Below are 19,583 nucleotides of genomic sequence, written 5' to 3'. Positions count from 1 at the left end.
TAAGATTTGATCATCTTCCCTTGGGTCCTCCTTGTTAATTATCTTCTTTGGGTATATGAATTGTAGTATATTTATCCTGTTCTATGTGGCTAAAATCTGCTTATAAGTGAGTACATACCATGTGTGTCTTTCTGGGTCTGGGTTCCTCACTCAGGATGATCTTTCCTAGTTCTATCCATTTACCTGCAAATTTCACCCACACATCTATCAACACTTGATTTTTCACAAAGGAGCCAAAACCATACAATGGAAAGAAGAAAGCATCTTCAACAAATGGTGTTAGTCCAACTGGATGTCTACATATAGAAAAATGGAAGTAGATACATATTTATCATTCTGCAAAAACAAAAAACAAAAACAAACAACAACAACAAAACAACTGAAGTCCAAGTGGGTCAAAGACCTCAATATAAAACCATATATATTTGTAGGTTTCTAGGACCCTCTGGATCCTTCTACTTTGCTATTCTCTCACGCTTCTCTCATCTAGAGTCCCAATAGGATGACCTCCCCTCTGTCCCAGTTTCCTGGAAAGTGAAGGCTTTCATGGGACATGCCCCTTGGGCTAGTATGCAGATATAAGTGAGTATATACCATTTGAGTCTTTCTGCTTCTGGGTTAACTCACTTATTATGATCATTTCTAGCTCAATCCATTTGTCCACAAATTTTGGAAATTCCTTGTTTTTAATAGCTGAGTAGTATTCCATAGTGTATATGTACCACAGTTTCTTTATCCATTCTTCTACTGAGGGACACTTAGGCTGTTTCCATGTTCTGGCTATTATGAATAAGGCTGCTATGAACATGGTTGAGCAGATAGACAGATTTGGGCCCAGGGGTCCTGCTCAAACTAAGGCACCAGCCTAGGACAATACAGGCGGTAAACTTTAAACACCTACCCAGATCTAGCCAATGGACAGAACATTCTCCACAGTTGAGTGGAGAGTGGGGTATGACTTTCACATGAACTCTGGTGCCTCATATTTGACCATGTCCCCTGGAGAGGGAGACCTGGTGGCACTCAGAGGAAGGATAGCAGGATACCAAGAAGAGACTTGATACACAATGAGCATATACAGGGGGAGGAAATTCCCCTCAGAAACAGTCATAGGGGAGGGGAATAAGGGGAAAATGGGAGGGAGGGAAGAATGGGAGGATACAAGGGATGGGATAACCATTGAGATGTAACAAGAATAAATTAATAAAAAAAGTTTTAAAACCATATATATTAAGTCTATTAGAACAGAAAGTGAGAATCAACCTTGAACAGATTGGCACAGGAGACAACTTGCTGAACAGAGCACCAATATCTCAGGCTCTAAAATCAGCAATTAATAAATGGGACCTCTTGAAACTGAAAAGCTTCTTATGGCAAAGAACACTGTCAATAGAATGAAATGGCAGTCTACAGGCTGGAAAAAGATCTTCACCAATCTTACATCTGATAGAGTTAATATCCAAAATACATAAAGAACTCAAAAAATTAAACACCAACAAACCAAATAATCCAATTAAAAATGGGGTGCAGAGATAAACAGAATTCTTAACAGATGAATCTCAAATGGCCAAGAGGCTTAAAGAAATGTTCAATGCCCTTAGTCATCAGGAAAATGCAAATGAAAACAACTCTAAGATTCCATCTTATCCCCATCAGAATGGCTAAGATAAAAAACTCAAGCAACAGCACATGCTGGCGAGGATGTGTATCAAGGGGAACACTCCTCCACTGCTGGTGGGACTGCAAACTTGTACAACCACTTTGGAAACCAATCTGACACTTTCTTGGAAAATTGGAAGTAGTGCTACCTCTAGACTCAGATATACCACTTCCAGGTATATATATGCATACCTGTATATGGTATTCTTAAGAGGCAGAAGCATCATGTCTTTGCCATTGCTCTCAGAAGCACACTGTAGCTATTGTTGCCTGTTAAGATTGGTGTGAGATTGGGCCTGTTCACTATTTCATCATTCATAGGGGAGAGGCTCATGAAGCTGCACCTCTCACTGAAGATGTGTTAGCAGTTACTGGTTGCTGACAGGGACTGTCAGCTTCCTCAGTAGTATTGCCACTAACAAGTTTCCCATGTAGCAGAAAATAATCCACCCACTCATAATTATATAGGCAATGATAATTGAACTCAGTGGAACACCACACACACACACACACACACACACACATACACACACATACACACACACACACACATCTTTTCAGATGAGGAACCTGGACTATGGGCTGCAAATTCTTGACAACCTGCATGTAAATTTTTGGGGGGCATTTTGTGTTCCACTTCTCCCACATGTGAAAAAAAGGTGGATATGATTCTCCTTAAAAGGAACCAGTTTTATTCTTTGATTTTCTTCATACAGAGCCATTTGTTTCTTATGGAAAATATTCACAGTTGCTTCTCTGTCATTGTATCATCTGAGTATTTCTCCCTGCAGGGAGGTGGCATCCGAGGATCTAGACAGCTTTCCACTGTGTGTGTGTGTGTGTGTGTGTGTGTGTGTGTGTGTGTGTGTGTGTGTGTATTTTGTGTATTTTACATTGTTTGGTTTGTTTTTTTTTTTTTTTTTTTTTTTTGATAACCCAAACAAGAAATACCACTGATGGGAGCACCAGATAGCAGAGTGACAAGATTAAATAAAAGTATGCCCATTTTGGAGCTTCATTCCCTTAGCTCACTTGTCTCATCAGCTTTGCTCTTTAATCAAGGCTAAATAAAAAGGCCCGTTGAGTGATCCCCATGAGCAACATTGACAAAAATAGTAAATCAAAGAGACCTCAATCCTTCTCTGGTTTCGGGGGTGGTCACAGCTTTGTTGGTAGGTAGGAGAAACAATTCTTCAGTTATGAATCTGTCCTGTTGATTAAAACTATGCTTTAATTAAATCTTCCGCAAAGAAGATGCTGTTCTCATGCCAAGAGACTGGCAATGTGTGTGTGTGTGTTTGTGTATGTATGTGTGTTGTAATAGTGGGAAAATGACTTCCAGTTCAGATGAGAATTCATAACAGTGCTGTGGGTAGGAACACATGCAGTAGAAGAAAGAAGTAAAAGTACTTAAACTTTCCTTTCCCTTCCCTCCACCCCCAGTGCCCTCTCCTTCCTTCCCTACCTCTCCCTTTCTCTTCAATTCCTTTCCCTCCCCTCTCCTACATTCCCTACATTTCTACACTTTTATTTTTTTTTTTTTTTAAGATGTGAGAGAGTCTTAATCAGCTGTCCTATCTGTCTTGAATTCACTGTATCATAGGCAGGTTTTAACATTGTATTCTTCCTATCCTAGGCTCTGGGGGAGCTGATGACAGGTGTTAACCATCACAGGCAGAATATTAGGTCCAGACCTTGGGGGAAATTTTTCATTTATTTATTTGTTTGTTTATTTAATCACTTTACAGCCTGATCCCAGCCTCATCCCTCCTCTCCTCCAAGTCCTACCCTCACAGCCCCTCCCTCTATTGCCCCTCCTTTTTCTCAGAGAAAGGGAGGCCCCAAAAGGGTACTAACCTACCCTGGCACCTCAAGTTGCAGCAAGACAGAGTCCATAATTTCCCACTCAGGCCAGACAAGACAACCTAGCTAAAGGAGAGGGATTCAAAGGCAGGCAAAAGAGTCAGAGACAATACCTACTTCCATTGTTAAGGGACTCACATGATGACTAAGATGCAAATCTGCTACATATGTATAGGGGGTCTAGGTCCAGCCTATGCATGCTCTTTGGTTGCTGGTTCAGTCTCCATGACTCCCCATGGACACAGCTTAGTCTACTCTATAAGTCTTTTTGTGGTATTCTTGATCTCTCCAGCTCCCTCAATCCTTCTACCTACTCTTCCACAAAACTCCCAGAGCTCATCCTATTGTGTGGCTGTGGCTCTCTGCATCTATTTCCCTCAGCTCCTGGATAAAGTCTTTTAGAAGACACCTATGCTAGTCTCTTGTCTGCAAACATAAAAGAGTATCATTAATAGTGACAGGGCTTGGCTCTTTCTCATGGGGTAGATTTAAAATTGTGCCAATCATTAGTTTGCTATTCCCTCAATCTCTGCTCCATCCTAATCCCTACACTTCTTGTAGGCAAGACAACTTTTAGGTCAAAGATTTTGTGGGTGGTTTGATGTTCCCCTCCCTCCGCTGGAAGTCCCACCTGGCTAAGTGGAATATCAACTTCAGGCTCCATATCCCCTGCTGCTAAGGGTTTCAGCTAGGGTGACCTCCATAGATTCCCTAGAGAATCCCCTTTTCCAGAGATGTCCTCCCACAGATTGCTATACTCTCTGCAGGTCCTTCGCCCACCTGTCCTGTCCACACGTGATCTCCTTCCCTGTTACCTTCCCTAGCCCCTTTACTATGTAGTTCCCTCCCTCTTATTGACACTGTCAATAATGCTAACTAGCATCCTATATAATGGTAAAAGATCTTCACCAACTCTATATTTGACAGAGAGCTAATATTCAAAGTATATAAAGAATTCAAGAAATTAAACACAAACAAACCAAATAACCCAATTTTTAAAATGGGATACAGAATTAACAGAATTCACAACAGCGGAATCTCTAATGGCCAAGAAGCACTTAAAGAAGTATTCAATGTTCTTAGCATCAGGGAAATGCAAATGAAAACAACTCTGAGATTCCATCTTATACCTGTAAGAATGGCTAAGATCAAACTCAAGTTAACAGCACATGCTGGAAGGATGTGGAGCAAGGGGAACACTCCTCCATTGCTGGTGGGAGTGAAAACTTGTACAACCACTTTGGAAATCAATCTGGAGGTTTCTCAGAATATTGAGTAGTGATACCTCAGACCTAGCTATACTGCTCCTGGGCATATACCCAAAAGATGCTTCATCATACCACAATGACATTTTCTCAATTATGTTCATAGCATCATTATTCATAATAGCCAGAAACTAGAAACAACTTAGATGTCCCTCAAGTGAAGAATGCATAAGGAAAATGTGTTATATTTACACAACAAAATACTACTCAGCTATTAAAAACAAAGACATCATGTAATTTTCAGGCGAATGAGGGGAACTAGAAAATACATCTTGAGTTATGTAACCCAAACTCAGAAAAGCATCCGTGGTTGCCAGGTCTGGTGCTGTACACCTTTAATCCCAGCACTGGGGAGACAGAGGCAGGTGGATTGCTGTGAGTTTGAGGCCAGCCTGATCTAGAAAGTGGGTCTAGGATAGGCAAGGCTACACAGAGAAACCCTGTCTTGAAAAACAAAACAAAAACTCATGCATGGTTATGTACTAACTCATGAGTTTCTATTAGCCATAAAAAACAGAATAACTATGCTACAGTGCACAGACCAAAAGAAGCCAAGGAGGACCCAAATAAATCTCACTCAGAAGAGGAAATAAAATTGACATCTGAAGTAGTTTTTTTTAATTGTCAACAAACTAGTTTTAGTTTTCAAGAAGTACTTACTCATCAAAGTTACTGTGTGTCTGTTCCCCTAACAGATGAAAGTTCATGGTCACCTTACAGCCTTTGGAGATTCTGAGAATCTTGACTTGTAACACTTCTTATAGAATTTCCTTCTGCAGTCCACGCTCTGTGAACAGGAATGAACTGCTTTTTATCACTAAGTAGCGTTATTATTTGTGACAATACTGCAGATGATTGTGACTATCCAGTGATAATGGTAATGCCTTTACTTAACTGTTCAGAAAGTCACAGGGTTAACACTTGGTTTTTATGAAATTAAGCAAACCTATGGAACATGCCTGCTTGCTTTTCCCTCCCCTCCAAGACTAGACAAGTTGAACTGGATATTCAGAACCATCAGCCAATGTTTGGCCTATTTATAAATATTCAGTTAGAGCCATACATGGACTCACTTTTATGACCTGGAACTTGCAAGGCTGGAAGATAGGAGGATTAGTGAGAGTTTAAGGACAGCCTGGGCTACCTTGTGAGTTCAAATATAGCTTGGACTATGATGTGCGTCTCTGCCTCAAAAAGAAAACAAACAAACAAACAAAACCCACCAGTTATGACCTTATGAACATTTGCATTGCTTTTAATATACAAGTTTAATATAGATGTTCCTCAGAGTGGCAGTATTGTGGGGGCAAGAAGTCCTGGACCCTTAAGAAGTGGGTCTTAGTAGGAAAAACTTGGTCATTAAGTGCACTTACCTCAACAGAGAACTAAGTAAGGAAGTTCTTGAAGGCCACCTCAGTAATTTTCCTGAGTTATGAAAGGAGCAATGCTGCCTCCACCCAGTTCTCTGTCTTCCTGTTTGGCAGTGTGGATCCTCCCCGCTCCACTCATCTGCACCTCTGTGCTCTTCCACAGAGCTGAGCCACTATCTGCAGCACCTTCTTGGGCTTCCAAAGCCATAAGAGCCTGCCTACTGTAGCTAACTGTAGTAATTACAGGCCAGCACTGTCCCCTCTCCTGTTTTACTAATAAGGCAATTCTGGGCATGAGACAGTTTATGACTTCAAACAACTATGCTTGTGACAGAGAACAGTATTCATCAAAGAAGATTTTCCACCTGAAAATCTGTCTTGTCTTTGGTGCTGTTGCTTGTTGTCATCACTGGGGCTAGAAACTCTACACACTAATGTATTACTTTTCTTAAAAGTAGTTACAGCATCTTGGTATACTGTGATTGATTGATATTAGGGAATGGATTTTGGGAAGATGGGAGCTGAGGAAGTAACTGAGAAGAATGGAGGGAAGGCAAACTAGTTTGGGATATATTGTTGGAGAGAAAAAAATTTTTAAAGTAAGTACAGCTTCCAGGACATACAGCAGCCTTGTCCCCCCATGCCTCTTATAGGTCCACACAGCAACATGTCTTCTGGTTTCCCCCATGTTATTTGGTGAACCTCATAGTTAAATTCCATGCACATTCTCAGAGAGTCCACTGCATTTATGAGGTCAGACTAAGTGACATATGGTAGACTCTCTACCTTGTCAAATTTGAGAAAGGCTCTCTCTGACTGCCTTCAAGCTTGCTGGAGCATAGAAAAAGAAACGTGTTTAAAACAATAGTGGGATGTGAGTCTCCTCTTACCTGAGGACTGTTGAACATCAGCCTATGAAGGCAGGAGGAGCAGAAGGTGAGCTGCAAGGCTTTGAAGGCCACAAGAATGATGGAGAATGACATCTGGGAACCACTTCATGGAGATAACTCAACTTTATTTGGAGAGAATCAAGGCTATATAGTCCTTGCGGAGTGGGTAGCGTTCTCCCAGGACAAGTGTGCATAGTTGGTTGGAACTAGGCACTTCAAGGATGCTTGATTTACAGGATGCAGCTAGCTCCTATCATATGAACAGGAACACAGTATCTACTTATCCTATAGGCACAGGGAGGGGAGAGCTGACTGGGAACTGAGCCAAAGGCCATATATCAAATTTGGTTAGGGGCATCTATGCCTAAAGACACTTTCCAGATGAGGACAGGCAGAGAGGAGGAAGCCCTGCTGGGGAGAGGGAGTGTTCCATCTAATGCTGAGCTCAGAATGGCTATCTGGCCTGGGAGGACTACAACTTCAAACAGCAGGGTCCTTCCAATAGTATGATAGACACCAAATAACTGAACCATCCAGTTATTATTTTTAACTAGCACACACTGTCCCCTCTTGAAAAGTAAAATCTCTTCATGTCTTTCTGACCCTGCAGAGAATACATTTAACTCTCCAGAAATGGTTTCTGCACCTCTTCTAGATGCTCTTGTGTAGACAATCACTATAGCAGCTTGTCCCTGCCTCTGGACAGTAACCCTACACAAACTGACACATGAAGACCTAATGCCTGTATCAGATACATGCATCCAGGAGGAATGAATTAGCATCAGCTACATAGCCTTTATTTATACTGGGTCCTAGAGATGTAAGAATCCATAAGATAAATCCTTTCCATTCTATAGACATTTTAATTAAGGAAGAAAAAAAACCAAGAACTATTTTAAGGTTTATTGGCATATTTCTTTGGTTTGTATTATTTATTCTTTTTTTTTAATTAATTTATTCTTGTTACATCTCAATGTTTATCCCATCCCTTGTATCCTCCCATTTCCCCCCCCCCCCCGACACTTTCCCATTATTCCCCTCCCCTATGACTGTTCCTGAGGGGGATTACCTCCCCCTGTATGTTGTCATAGGGTATCAAGTCTCTTCTTGGCAACCTGCTGTCCTTCCTCTGAGTGCCACCAGGTCTCCCCCTCCAGGGGACATGGTCAAATGTGAGGCACCAGAGTATGTGAAAAAAGTCATATTACACTCTCCACTCAACTGTGGAGAATATTCTGACCATTGGCTAGATCTGGGAAGGGGTTTAAAGTTTACCTCCTGCATTGTCCTTGGCTGGTGCCTTAGTTTGAGCAGGACCCCTGGGCCCAAATCTGCCTATCATATTGTTCTACTTGTAGGTTTCTAGGACCCTCTGTAGTTCCTTGGTTATGATCAGAAAAAGGTGATGTTTATTAATTTATAAAGCTAGCAGACAAAGTCCTATACTTCATTATGACATTTCTCACATACATATCATTATACTGTTTTATTGATTCCCTTGTCTAATTGCCTTCCTTCCTCTTGGACCACTCCTCTGGTTCCCTATCTTCTTTAGTGTTTAATTATCCTTTTTCTTCCTTTCACCTTTTGATGAGTTCTCTTCCTCCCCTTTCACTCTCTCTCTCTCTCTCTCTCTCTCTCTCTCTCTCTCTCTCTCTCTCTCTCTCTCTCTCTCACTCTCTCTCTCCTCTGTGTGTGTGTGTGTGTGTGTGTAATATTGTATAACTATCTAAATATATAGTCATATATATTTTGTATATGATTGAAAATGAGAGGTATTTGCCTTTCTGAGCCTGGACTTTTCACTTAACATAATGATTTCCAATTTCTTCCATTTTCCCAATGATACAATTATTTCATTTCTATTTATGGTTGAATAAAAGGTAAAATTTGATTGTGAATATCTACCATATTTTCTTTATCCACTCATTTGTTAATGGACATCTAGCCTAGTTTCATTTTCTGGCTTTGTGAATGCTATACTAGTAAATATAGCTATGAAAATATCTCTGCAGTATATTAACTTATAGTTCTTTGGATATATACAGGAGTGGCACAGCTTGCTCCTGTCTGTAGCTTTTCCAGCCTCCTCAATATTTGAATTCCTCAGTGACTATAAGAGTTTACATTTCCAACAGTGAATAAGGTTCTCATTTTCCCCATACAGCATACCAATGTATGTTGTCTTTTGTGAAAACTGAGCTTTGAACTTGGAATAGACTGGATGAATGAACAGGATAGTATTGGTGAAAAAAATCTCATGGTTTGAGAACTAGAATTTAAAGCAGGAGTTTGTGGCTAAAAAGTACTTCCAGTAAGGAACTAAAGGCTAATTATGGTACTGGGGGGAGGGTGTGGTTTCATACAGTTGACCTCCCAACTACATGTCAAGTCATGCCATCCCCAGGCTAGCTCCAGTCAAAGGCCCTGTAAGGAGATGCACTCCTCTGCATGGGACTCCTCTCACAGGAACCTGGCACCACTCCTCCATAATGTGCTAGACTAACCTTTCTGAGAATCCAGATGTGCCCTTGCTCTCCCTCCCATCCTTTTGAAGGTGTCAAATCTGCATCACCACCTGTGAATCTCTCTTGACTCTCTCTTTAAACCTTCACAGGCATTTGCTCCGTAAGTCTCATGCTTGATTAACCCTGTCTTGATGTCTGGTTTTTGGGCGGCAGAAGCCAGCACACTCGGCAAGGTAATACCACGTGAGGATGCTCGTGCAGCTGGTCCTTGCCACAGCAGACACCCAGATCCATCTTGCTATCTACCCAATATAATATTTTGTCCATTAAACAGTTCTTCCTTGAGCCCATATAGAGACTGTCCTGAATGAAAATGATGAGACTGAAAGCAGAGGAAAGATTCAGCTGAGCTGGCAGCAGCTGTTTGCAGAAGGAGATAAAAGCAGATCCTTGGGAGAGACCTGGACCAGAAAAGTCACACAGATTTTGAGCTAAGCTTGTATTCAAAGTATTTCCCTATCATGTCCTAGGTCCTGAACCACCAGGAATAAGGATCCCCAAAATCAAGGAGGACTGGGGATGAGAAACAAAGAAAATGAGAATTAAAGATGACAAAAGCAATAGCTAGGGACAAGAGGTCTTGTATAAGCTGAAAACTTATGCCAAGCAAGTATATTAAGAAGTACAGCACCTTATATACTTTTTGCAGGGGTGAGGGTTGGGGGACAACCATTAAGGCCAGCAGAGAGCTAAACCAGTCAATCTTGACTCAGGAGGATCCAAGATGGCGGCGAGCAGTGTGGACCGCGTTTGGAGGCTCCAGTGAACAATTCAGGGAATTGCACAGATTTCTGAGCCAGGAACACCGAGGTCCGAACATCACGGCAGCGCGAGTGCTCCACGTTCGGAGGGACCAGGGTGCGGAGGACCTGCGTGCCCCTGCACACGGGAGGAGCGTGGTTTTTCTCTGATCGGAGCGGCAGCGGTAGAGGCGGCAGCACCAGCGGCACCAGCAGCGGCGGCTGAGGTTTGCAGCTCATAGCCTTCCGGTGGAGGCGATTGGTGTGGTGGCTGGTGGGAATTGCTGCGGGAGAGGGGACTCGGGGCAGGATTTGGGTCGCGTGGAGCCTTTGGACCCAGATTGGACTCGGCGGACAGTTCGGCCCCAGAGTCCCGGGTATTGGCCCGGCCCAGCAAACATTCTGCCTGAGGCACTAACTCAGCGTGGCCATAGCTCCCCTGCTGTGCGCAGGCTTAGTTGTGCACGCTGCTCCACACTAGGCACTACCTCAGCTCAGCGGCAGCTCCCCTGCGGTGACACAGTCTGGGCGGAGCACTTGGTTTCACCACAGGCGCTAACTCAGAGCAGCCGCAGTTCTCCTGCTGTGGCGCAGGCTTGGTGACGTGCTCGGTTCCATCCTAGGCACCACTCAGCTCAGCGGCAGCTCCCCTGCGGTGACACAGTCCGGGCGGAGCACTTGTCCCACCACAGGCGCTAACTCAGAGCAGCCGCAGTTCTCCTGCTGTGGCGCAGGCTTGGTGACGTGCTCGGTTCCATCCTAGGCACCACCTCAGCTCAGCGGCAGCTCCCCTGCGGGGACACAGTCTGGGCGGAGCACTTGTTCCACCACTGGCGCTAACTCAGAGCAGCCGCAGTTCTCCTGCTGTGGCGCAGGCTTGGTGACGTGCTCGGTTCCATCCTAGGCACCACCTCAGCTCAGCGGCAGCTCCCCTGCGGGGACACAGTGCGGGCGGAGCACTTGTTCCACCACAGGCGCTAACTCAGAGCAGCCGCAGTTCTCCTGCTGTGGCGCAGGCTTGGTGACGTGCTCGGTTCCATCCTAGGCACCACCTCAGCTCAGCGGCAGCTCCCCTGCGGGGACACAGTCTGGGCGGAGCACTTGTCCCACCACTGGCGCTAACTCAGAGCAGCCCAGTTCTCCTGCTGTGGCGCAGGCTTGGTGACGTGCTCGGTTCCATCCTAGGCACCACCTCAGCTCAGCGGCAGCTCCCCTGCGGGGACACAGTCTGGGCGGAGCACTTGTTCCACCACAGGCGCTAACTCAGAGCAGCCGCAGTTCTCCTGCTGTGGCGCAGGCTTGGTGACGTGCTCGGTTCCATCCTAGGCACCACCTCAGCTCAGCGGCAGCTCCCCTGCGGGGACACAGTCTGGGCGGAGCACTTGTCCCACCACTGGCGCTAACTCAGAGCAGCCGCAGTTCTCCTGCTGTGGCGCAGGCTTGGTGACGTGCTCGGTTCCATCCTAGGCACCACCTCAGCTCAGCGGCAGCTCCCCTGGGGACACAGTCTGGGCGGAGCACTTGTTCCACCACAGGCGCTAACTCAGAGCAGCCGCAGTTCTCCTGCTGTGGCGCAGGCTTGGTGACGTGCTTGGTTCCATCCTAGGCACCACCTCAGCTCAGCGGCAGCTCCCCTGCGGGGACACAGTCTGGGGAGCACTTGTTCCACCACTGGCGCTAACTCAGAGCAGCCGCAGTTCTCCTGCTGTGGCGCAGGCTTGGTGACGTGCTCGGTTCCATCCTAGGCACCACTCAGCTCAGCGGCAGCTCCCCTGCGGGGACATAGTCTGGGCGGAGCACTTGTTCCACCACTGGCGCTAACTCAGAGCAGCCGCAGTTCTCCTGCTGTGGCACAGGCTGGACAGAGCTCTCGGTTCCACCAGCTCTAAGACTCTGGTTGGACACAGTGTACAGTTTGAATCCAGAATTCCTGGCTGAGATTGGTGGTCAGTTCGGGCCCTGAGTCAATAACTGACCACAGCACGCACTTTGGGCCAAAAGGCCCTAGTGGAGCTTGGTGTGTAGTCCCAGCCCAAAAATTCTGGCTGGGCCCTGTGTGCATTTTGGGCCCAAAATCCCTAGCTGAGCTTGGCAGACGGTTCTGGCCCTGAGAATCTAGCTGAGTTCTGCCCCTGGTTCGGTCCCAGTGCTCCTGGCTGGACTTGGCAGGGAACACAGAAGGCTGTGGATACCTTGGCCTGACCCAACGCTCATTCAGAGACCCAGAACAATTGCAGGATCCACAGCAGAGAGGGACTGAGGATCACTGGCTGTGAGAGACCAGAACAACAGGGCTAACATCCTAACATCCACACCAGTGAAGCTTTGAGCTCGCAGCCTAGGGAAATCGTAAGAAAACAAGTGAATCTATCATCAGACACCCTCCATTCAACTCTGGAAGCTACCCAACAAAAACAAAGACGGCAAGATGTCTAAAGGACAACGAAAAAGCATACGCAAAAAACCCCAAAACAACATGGCGTCTCCAGTTTCCAGCTATCCCAAAGAAAACAACCCAGAGAACTCAAATACAATGGAAATACAAGAAAATGACCTCAAATCATTAGTAATGAGGATGATAATGGAGGAAACAAATAAAATTCGTAATCAAATGCAGGAAGACGCAGACAAACAGGTGAGAGACTAAAAGAAGCACATAGAGTGGAACTGGAAAAATTGCAGGAAAATGCAAACAACCAGATGAAAGAAATAACTAAAACGGTTCAAGCTCTGAAGACCTATAAAGAGGCAATGAAGAAACTCAGGAATATACAAAAATCAGATGAAAGAAATCAAAAATCAGTTCAAGATCTGAAATGAAAATGGATTCAATGATAAACACACAGACAGAAGAAAAACGAGAACGTGAGGCCTCGAGAGAAGGCGAGCAACACAGAGGTGAGCTTTTCTAACAGAATCCAAGAGATGGAAGAACGAATCTCAGGGCTAGAAGATACAATCACAGATATTGAATCAACCATTAAAGAAAATGCCAAATCTGGAAAACTCCTGACACAAAACATCCAAGATAAAAGGACACCATGAAAAGAAGAAATTTGAGGATAATAGGCATTGAAGAAAGAGAAGACATCAGACTCCAGGGCCCAGAAACTATTCTCAAAAAATCATAGAAGAAAATTTCCCCAATCTAAAGAAAGAGATGCCTATAAACATACAAGAGGCCTACAGAACACCAAATAGAATTGACCAGAAAAGAAAAACTGCCCGCCACATAATAATCAAACACAAAACATGCAGAACAAAGAAAAAATATTAAAAGCTGCAAGGGAAAAGGGCCAAATAACTTAATGGTAAACCTATCAGAATTACACCTGACTCTCAGCAGAGACCATAAAAGCCAGAAGGGCCTGGACAGAGATCCTGCAAACCCTAAGAGAACACAGATGCCAGGCCAGACTACTTTACCCAGCAAAATTATCAATAACCATTGATGGAGAAAACAAAATATTCCATGACAAAAACAAATTCAAACAGTACCTATCCACAAATCCAGCTTTACAGAAGGTACTAGAAGGAAAACTCCATCCCAAAGGGTCAAGCTACAACCAAAACTACCCAGGAAATAGATAACTATCCCATGGCAAAAACAAACTACACAAACGCTCGACTGGAAACAACATCAAAATTAAGACTCTTAACAGTCACTGGTCATTAAATCTCTCAACATCAATGGCCTCAATTCTCCAATAAAAAGACACAGACTAACCGAATGGGTACATAAACAAGACCCAACATTCTTCTGCATCCAAGAAAACACATCTCACCCATAATGAAAGGCATTACCTCAGGGTAAAAGGTTGGAAAAAAATATTCCAAGCAAATGGTCACAAGAAGCAAGCAGGGGTAGCCATTTTTAGTATCGAACAAAATAGACTTTCAACCAAAATTAATCAAAAGGGATGAGGAAGGACACTTCATACTCATCAAAGGTAAAGTCAACCAAGATGACATCACAATTCTGAACATCTATGCTCCCAATACAAGGGCACCCACATATGTAAAAGATCTCCTAAAAAGCTTAAACCACACATCGATCCCCACACAATAATAGTGGGAGACTTCAACACCCCACTCTCACTGAAGGATAAGTCATTGAAACAGAAACTAAGCCGAGAAATAACATCATTAACCAATGCCATGGGTCAAATGGATCTAACAGATATCTATAGAACCTTTCACCCAAACAAGAAAGAATACACCTTCTTCTCTGCACCCCATGGAACCTTCTCCAAAATTGATCACATCGTAGGTCACAAAGCAAGCCTCAACAGATACAAGAGGATTGAAATAATACCTTGTATCCTATCAGATCACCATGCTCTTAGGCTGCAATTCAACAACAACAGAAATAACAAAAAGCCTACACGTTTGTGGAAAACTAAACAACTCTGCTAAATGACACCTGGGTCAGGGAAGAAATAAAGAAAGAAATCAAGGAGTTTCTGAAATTCAATGAAAATGAAGAAACAACATACCCAAATTTGTGGGATACATTGAAAGCAGTGCTAAGAGGAAAATTCATAGCACTAAGTGCCTTTAAAAGAAATTGGAAACATCGCACATAAGCATCTTAACAACACAACTGGAAGCCCTAGAAAAAAAAAGAAGCAGAGAAACACCCAAGAGGAGTAGACGCCTGGAAATTATCAAACTCAGGGCTGAAATTAACAAATTAGAAACTAAGAAAACAGTCCAAAGAATCAACAAACCAAAAGCTGGTTCTTTGAGAAAATCAACAAGATAGACAGACCATTAGCCAAACTAACTAAAAGGCAGAGAGACAGTATTGAAATGAACAAAATCAGAAATGAAAAGGGAGACATAACAACAGACACTGAAGAAATTCAAGAATCATAAGATCCTACTTTGAAGGCATATATGCCACAAAATTTGAAAATCTAAGGGAAATGGACGATTTTCTTGATCAAGTTCACTTGCCAAAGTTGAGTGAAGAACAGATAAACAAGTTAAATAGTCCCATTTCCCCTACAGAATAGAAGCAATCATCGATGGTCTCCCAACCAAAAAAAAGCCCAGGGCCAGATGGTTTCAGTGCAGAATTCTACCAGACCTTTAAGGGCGAGCTAATACCGATACTTCAAGCTACTCCAAAAGATAGAAATGGATGGAAAATTACCAAATTCATTCTATGAGGCCATAGTCTCATTGATACCTAAACCTCACAAAGACTCAACAAAGAAAGAGAATTTCAGACCAATTTCTCTTATGAACATAGATGCAAAAATACTAAATAAAATACTTGCAAAACGAATACAGGAGCACATCAAAGATATCATTCATCATGACCAGTAGGCTTCATTCCAGGCATGCAGGGATGGTTTAATATACGGAAATCCATCAATGTAATCCATCATATAAACAAACTGAAAATAAAAAACCACATGATTATCTCCTTGGATGCAGAGAAAGCATTTGATAAATTAACACCCATTCATGTTTAAAGTTTTAGAGAGATCGGGGATACAAGGCACTTTCTCAACATAATAAAGGCTATATACAGCAAGCCAATAGCCAAAATCAAAGTAAATGGTGAGATACTCAAGGAAATTCCTCTCAAATCGGGAACAAGGCAAGGCTGCCCACTCTCTCCATATCTCTTCATATAGTACTCGAAGTTCTAGCCAGAGCAATAAGACAACAAAAGGAGATCAAGGGTATCCAAATGGGAAAGGAGGAAGTCAAATTATCCCTCTTTGCAGATGATATGATAGTGTACATAAGTGACCCTCAAAACTCCACCAGAGAACTCCTAAAGCTGATAAACACCTTCAGCAAATTGGCTGGATACAAATTAACTCAAAAAAGTCTGTAGCCTTCCTATACACAAATGACAAGCTTACAGAGGAAGAAATTAGGAAAACCACACCCTTCACATTAGCCACAAGCAATATAAAATATCTAGGAGTTACCCTAACTAAGCAAGTGAAGGACTTGTATGAAAAAAATTTCAAAACTCTGAAGAGAGAGATTGAAGATGACCTGAGAAGATGGCGTGATCTCCTTGCTCATGGATCGGGAGAATTAACATAGTAAAAATGGCCATCCTACCAAAAGCAATCTACAGATTCAATGCAATCCCTATCAAAATAACTACACAATTTTTTTAAAGACATTGAAAGTTCAATTCTGAACTTCATATGGAAAAACAAAAAGAATAGCTAAAACAATCTTGTACAATAAAAGATGCTCCCGAGGAATCTCCATACCTGATCTCAAACTGTACTAAAGCATAGTACTTAAAACAGCATGGTACTGGCACAGCAACAGGCTGGTTGATCAGTGGAATCGAATCGAAGACCCAGATATGAATCCACACACATATGGTCACTTGATTTTTGACAAAGAAGCCAAATCCATTCAATGGAAAAAGGATAGCATCTTCAACAAATGGTGCTGGTCTAACTGGAGGTCTATGTGTAAAAAAATGAAACTGGACCCATATTTGTCACCTTGCACAAAACTCAAATCCAAGTGGATTAAAGACCTCAACATAAACCAGAGACACTAAGCCACTTAGAAGAAAAAGTGGGAAAGAGCCTGGAACATTGGCACAGGAGACAACTTCCTGAACAGAACACCAACGGCCCAGGCCTTAATGTCAACCATTAATAAATGGGACCTCATGAGGCTGAGAAGCTTCTGTAAGGCAGGAGACACTGTCAAGAGAACAAAGCGACAGCCTACAGACTGGGAAAAATCTTCACCAACCCTACATCTGACAAAGGTCTAATATCCAAAATATATAAAGAACTCAAGAAATTAAACACCACCAAACCGAATAACCCAATTGAGAAATGGGGCTCAGAACTAAAAACAGAGAATTCTCAACAGAGGAGTATCAAATGGCTGAGAGAAACACTTAAAGAAATGCTCAACCTCCTTAGTCATCAGGGAAATGCAAATAAAAACAACTCTGAGATTCCATCTTACACCCATCAGAATGGCTAAGATCAAAAATTCAAGCGACACCACATGCTGGCGAGGATGTGGGGAGAGAGGAACACTCCTTCATTGCTGGTGGGAATGCAAACTAGTACAGCCACTTTGGAAATCTATCTGGTGCTATCTCAGAGAAAAATGGGAATAGGGCTTCCTCAAGACCCAGCTATTCCACTCCTTGGAATACCCAGAAGATGCTCCAGCACACAACAAGAAAAATTTGCTCAACCATGTTCATAGCAGCCTTATTCATAATAGCCAGAACATGGAAACAGCCTAAGTGTCCCTCAGTAGAAGAGTGGATAAAGAAACTGTGGTACATTTACACTATGGAATACTACTCAGCTATTAAAAACAAGGAATTCCCGAAATTTGTGGAAATGGATTGAGCTAGAAATGATCATAATGAGTGAGTTAACCCAGAAGCAGAAAGAATCAAATGGTATATACTCACTTATATCTGCATACTAGCCCAAGGGGCATGTCCCACGTAAGCCTTCACTTACCAGGAAACTGGGACAGGGGAAGGCATCCTATTGGGACTCTAAATGAGACGCATGGGAGAACAGCAAAATAAAAGGATCCAGAGGGTCCTAGAAATCTACAAGTAGAGCAATATGATAGGCAGATTTGGGCCCAGGGGTCCCGCTCAAACTAAGGCACCAGCCAAGGACAATACAGGAGGTAAACTTTAAACCCCTTCCCAGATCTAGCCAATGGTCAGAATATTCTCCACAGTTGAGTGGAGAGTGTGATACGACTTTCTCACATACTCTGGTGCCTCACATTTGACCATGTCCCCTGGAGGGGGAGACCTGGTGGCACTCAGAGGAAGGACAGCAAGTAGCCAAGAAGAGACTTGATACCCTATGAGAATATATAGGGGGACGTAATCCCCCTCAGGAACAGTCATAGGGGAGGGGAATAATGGGAAAATGGGGGGGGGGAGGAATGGGAGGATACAAGGGATGGGATAAACATTGAGATGTAACAAGAATAAATTAATAAAAAAAAAATCAAAAAAAAAAAAAAAAAAAAAAACAAAAAAAAAAAACAGTCAATCTTGGCAAAGCAAGCACAGGTTGCTCAGACACAGCTACTTTAGGACTGATAACCACAGTCCAGAGGGACAGAGTCAGGTCCCCTGAAACCACAGCCTTGGCTGCTACAAGGCACTGACTGACTCCAGTGTCGCACAGGCCTTTCTAAGTCTCTTTCTGCACAAGGCCATAGAACTAAAGTACCCTTTCTCCTTTCATGGGGCCTCTGAGAGTCAGGTTGATCTGGTTCCTCACAGTCCTGTTTCACTCTGGGAAGGAAGTAACAGTGGGGAGTAGCTAGCATTGTTGGCAAAGGAGCTATATTCAAGGTCAAAGTCTGCTATTTATTAGTGATAGTAAAGAAAATAATTGAAGTGAAGAAATTAAACAGGAAAGGACTGGAGATTCAAAAGGCATTCGTGACAAAGAGCTCGCCATATGACAAGGCTCTGGATTGGGCAGGGTGGTCATTCCTGCAGGAAGCCCAGAGGCTCTCGTGGCTGGAGCACAGGCTGAAAGGTTTAGAACAGCATAAGGTAAGACCAGAAAGAGGGCAGGACAAGCACATGAAGGGACTGGATTGTGCATTCATATTATATTAAACAGAGGTGCAGTTTGTAGTCCGGCCATCTTAACAATTCCAGATGATAGCAATCAGGTATAGGAGCAGTGGGGTGGGGGAGATAAATAAAACAAAATATCTTACACAGGTTGTTTAGCCTCGAGTGAAAACAGCTGGAAAAGACCAGCATGGGAACTGGGACAGCATTTAAAACTCAAGGCAAAGAAAGATGCTGGCATCACTTTGCATTAAAGGAAGTGACTGGAAGAAATATTGTTTTGACTTAGGTATTGGTGTCTGGTTGTGTACAGGTTGGGTATAGCAAGACAAATATCTAGATTTATATTGGGGCCAAGACCTGTTGCTCTGGGTCTTGTATTGTGCCTTCAATAATACATCAAATGCCTGCTGCTTGGTAGAGAATAGGTTCAGGCATAAGAAGCTAGAGGCTTGCATCCCACCCACCCTGGATAGAAGACAAACTGTAATTTAGCTCACCTCACAGAGCTGGCAGAGAAGGAGGGAGCAGGTGTGTGCCCCTGAGCAGAAGTGATATTTTGGCAAGGGAAGACATTAAACTGGGGCTCCAGATCCATCTTGCTGACCTTGTACAATATGTTCTCCTGAGCGGAGGGGAAGAAACAAGGTCATTGGATAAAGGCCAGGGATGATGTAACGAGAACTC

The sequence above is a fragment of the Acomys russatus genome, chromosome 13 (genome assembly GCF_903995435.1).
Source record: "Acomys russatus chromosome 13, mAcoRus1.1, whole genome shotgun sequence".
Lineage (NCBI taxonomy): Eukaryota > Metazoa > Chordata > Mammalia > Rodentia > Muridae > Acomys > Acomys russatus.
Note: the sequence above shows the minus strand (reverse complement) of the source record.